Genomic DNA, 4,914 nt, shown 5'->3' with positions numbered 1-4,914 from the left:
ATTAGCAAAGTGGCAGCAATAATTTGGCTCAAGCGTGGTAACAATTGTGAGGTTGTCCATGCATTGGGCTGTGTTTTGCTCTGTTGTGCATAGGGTTGATATAAGTCAGTACTGAATGGATAGCACCTAACAACAACAACAACAACAAAGAAGACCAGTTAATATCACTATAACAGCTATTTGTACACCAACCACTAAAACACGTGACGATGAAATTGAATAATTTTACAATCTTTTCTGTGTGAAGTTGATCAAACATGCAAACTAGTGGTATTGAAAATTACTGTTAATTGGAATGCTAAGATGGAAAAAAGAGGAATGGTCAGGTAGTTGGAAAATATGGCCTTGTTAATAGCAATGATGCTAGAGATTAAATGAAAGAATCTTTCAAGACCAATGACTTATTAATTGTAAATTTCCTTTAAAAACAACATAAAAGATGATTATTCACATGGATCTTACCTGGTGGAATCCAGAGAAATCAAATTGACTATATCTGTGGGAGGAGACTATTGAAATCAGTCAATACAAGACTGTGGAACAGACTATCAATTGGCCATATCCAAATGCCAGCTGAAGATGAAGAATATTAAAACAACTCCACAAAACCCAAAATATTAACTTGAATATATCTCTCCTGAATTTAGAGACACTTGATGGATTAGACACTAATGAACAAAGATGAGAAGTGCTGTGGGATGACATCTAGAACGTAACACTGTGAGAAAATAAAAGCTCATAAAGAAGACAAGAAAAAAGGGAAAGACCAAAATTAATGTCAGAAGAAACTTCAACTTTTTCCCATTATGTTGCTGTTGTTAAGTGCTGTTGATTCAGTTCTGACCTATAGCGACCCTGTATAGGGTTTCCAAGGAGTGGCTGGTGATATGCTAAAATAAGAGGAATAAATGAAGAGGGTAAAAAGCTAAAAAAGGTTAGGTTGAGAAGGCAAAATCTATTAGAATAAACTGTGTAAAGAGAAGGAGTCAGAAAATCAAAAGAGAAAAACATACTCAATATTTCTCAAGCTGAAAGAAATGAAGGGAAAAAAAATCAAGTTTTGTCTTCCAACTGTGAATGTTTCTATGGGTAAAATATTGAGTGACACACAAAGTGTCAAAATAATGTGTAAATCCTTGCCTACTAGTGTAAAATAGACACTTGTGTAGGATAAAATGGAATATTGAGAAACATGATTACAGAAAGATTGTAAGCCCCTCTTCAGCCTATAACTCTTTGGAATACCTAAGTGGGATTCTAGAACTTGCCCAGTGAAATAGGCTTCTTTGGAGCCTTTGTAGTATATAGGACCTTATGTGTAATCCTTAGCTCCATCCAGAACATTCTGAAGTGGGACATTCTCACATTGAAGGACAAACAGACCAGCCTGGAGCAGCTAGAGGAACAGAAGATATTTCTTAAAAGAAAGACCAGCAGGCAAAATTAAAAAAAAAAAAAAAAATGGCAGTCTGGTTGGTTACTACATGGACAAGCAAGTTGTTCACTGGAGAACCATGAAGATAATCAACCAAATCCCTTAAGGAAAAGCCCTATCCAAGACTGAAACTCAAAGACATCACACAAACAGTAATGCAAGTTTTCTGGAAACCACATTGGTCAACTAACGAGTGGAAGTGCGGGAAAGTAAGCAATGAAGATAAGGGCTGAGTACAACGAAGCTCCATGGACCCAGTCGACCTGGAGATGAGAGAGAGAGAATAGGTAGGACTGGCTGGCCTAAAGTTTGGTGAGACCTGGGGACTCCTGAACCCATGGACAAGGACATAGCCATGGAGGACTAGAGCTGAGAGTGAAGTGTCCAGTTGATGTGAAGTGAGAGGAGACACACAAGAATACCCAAACTTGGAGATAGTACCCATTTGATCTAGCTTTGGTGGCTTGATGATCACAACTCAACTATAAGAAGATTTAAAACAAAATATTTTTTTGATATAGGAAACAAGTGTATATTGCTACAATACAATGAACTTGACCTATACTTGTAGATATATTATCTCAAAATACCAACTGAGAGGAAAGAAATCTTTACTTTATCCCCTCTGTACACAGGGTTGATTAGGATGAGCAACTTAGACATTGTTGTTGTTATTAGGTGCCATCAAGTCAGTACCAACTTATAGTGACCTTATGCACAGCAGAACAAAACACTGCCTGGTCCTGGGCCAACTTCACTATTGTTGCCATGCTTGAGTCCATCCATGTTGCCACTTGGCCAATCTATCTTGTTGGGGGTCTTCCTCTTTTACTCTGACCCTCCACCCTACCAAACATGAGATCCTTCTCCAGCAACTGGTCCCTCCTGACAATATGTCCATAGTATGAGAGATGAAGTTTGACCATCCTGGTCTCCAAGGTGCACTCTGGCTGCACTTCTTCCAAAATGGATCTGTTTGTTCTTTTGGCAGCCCATGGTATTTTCAATATTTTCCTCCAACACCATAAATTAAATGTGTCAATTCTTCTACAGTAGTCCTTATTTACTGTTCAACTTTCACATGCATATGTGATTATTGAAAATACAATGGCTTGGGTCAGGCCCACCTTAGTCTTCAAGCTGACATCTTTACTTTTCAACACTTTAAAAAGGTCTTGTGCAGCCCTCTTGATACCCAGACTTGGAGTACTTGCATTAGTGAATTTCTGTTCCTATATAAAATCAAGTTTTTCTAATTTGTTACAGCAAGCCCTAGGAAACAGATTTTTTTTATACTATTATGTAATTATGTATATTTTGATTGTTTAAATTTCTCTAAATAGTTCTTTATTCCCGTATCTATTACATACATATATCTTTTTTCTGTTTTTGTATTCTTTTCATTAATAAACCTGATGTTTTGAATTTTTTTGTGCCTGTGTGGGAGAGTGACTGAACGTTGCATATGAAGACCAGGTGGATTTTAGGTCTAAAAACAGACTTTATTTGAATGTTGCAGTAGTGTCCATCATTTTATTCAATATCCCAGGATTGCTGTTATATCTCCTCCCCTGTATGTTCTATGTGGATTGTGCAATTACACCTTGAATATGGTTTTGTCCATCTGACGTGATTTGAGCAATGAAACAATAGCAAACATGGCATACATGTAACCTTCGGAATTACCCATATATTTAAGTTTGTATTATCTCTTGTTGTTCTTAAACTTATATAACACTACCAAGCCATGAAACAAGGATACTTTCTTAAGTGAAAGAGTACCCTGGCTTAATAGTTCTTATCTTTATAGCCAACAGCTCCAATTGAGACTTTTGGTTGAACAGACATTTATAACTTGTAGAAGTGAGCTTGGCTAAGACCCGTAGCCCATATTACCATACCAAAAATTTGTGAATTATATCAATGATTGATTGTGTGATACAACAATATTTGGGCATCAGTGATGCCCTATGATGAAGGAAATATAATGTATTTTCAAAATTCATTATATAGATATTATTTTCTTTTATAATGATAAAAACAAAATTATAAAGTAAGTAGAAAGTTTAAGAATGTGGGAAAAATAAAACTCTAGCTTCACAATATATCATGAATATTTTAAATCTTTAAACTTTTATCAGTGTTATAATAATTTTTTTAACTATCATTATAATGGTAATATGTATTTGTACAATATCAACTTATAAATGATAGACACATGCTACCTTACATGATAGGGAATGCAATATAAAAAATGAGGGAGGTTGGCAGAAGAAAGATGACAGTTGACGAGGACACAGGGAGGAGTGCAATAGTTAAAGGGCATAGAGGTAAATACCGTTAATTGGTAGTACATGGAGGGAATTGTAATAGCTGAAATGAAATTAAGTATATGATTTGTTGACTGTAAAACTGGTGATCTGCTCTGTAAACTTTTACTTAATTCTCAAAAAAATTTAAATAAAAGTTTTGTTCTCAGGCACACACATACACAATGAGAAAATATATCTTCTTAAAGATGTTTAAAGTGCTACAAGTTACTCCTAATAGATTTTTCATAGTTCAAAGTTTATTGGATGAATAGTCTAGAAGACATGCGTTCTAACTCAAGCTTAGACTTTAATCCTCTGTATTTGTTTGTTCATCTACAAAAAAAGATGATTAGAGTATATATAATAATCTCTTCTAGAATATAATATTTTACCACTTTTTACATACCATTAAGATGCTTATATTCAGTCACACAGTTAAAATTTTATCAAAATCAAAAATACTTATCTGGAGTTTTACAACAAAATCTACTAAGAAAGCATAATTATTCTTTACATACATATTGTTGCTTAGTTTTTTTTTTCCCCCTCGATATAAAATATTCCTTACTGAAAATGTATCATTTATTGTACATATAATTCCCTTTTACTATACCACAAAACATTATTTTCAGGTTTTTTAATACACTAAAAAGTATGGGTCAATACACAACCATTTCAAGAGACAGCATATAATCAAGAACCGATGATATTAAGAGCATTCAAGTGAAACAGGACAGAGAGCACTGGAAAAGTTTTACTTTGGCAAAAGTATAGTGAGACCTGAAGTGCTAGCCCTTAAAAGCAACTATAGTTAAAATATTTCTCCCGCTCCAGCTTCCTTCCATAGTTGCCTGATTAAGCGTTACTTTTTCTCATTGGTAGCCAACTCCACTCTAAGAGTTATCACAAGAATGAAGACAAACAGCTACACATTTTTTGTGTGAAGACCACTAATAACCACTGCTGAAAAAGTTAACAGTGCTTCTTAGAGATAAGACTACTCCATTGTCTAGAACAGTCAATACTTAAGATAAACAAAGCAACAACGTTTCTGAAATATTTTAGAATTCTACACTACACTTAAGATCCCTATTAACCCTTCCTCTTATTTTACCATGAGGAGGCATATCTGTGAGATTCCCACTCCATTGTACTCATATGTTTCTG

Source organism: Chrysochloris asiatica, unplaced genomic scaffold (assembly GCF_000296735.1).
Source record: "Chrysochloris asiatica unplaced genomic scaffold, ChrAsi1.0 scaffold00309, whole genome shotgun sequence".
Classification (NCBI taxonomy): Eukaryota; Metazoa; Chordata; class Mammalia; order Afrosoricida; family Chrysochloridae; genus Chrysochloris; species Chrysochloris asiatica.
The sequence above is the reverse complement of the archived record's forward strand: the minus strand, read 5'-3'. Positions refer to the sequence as shown.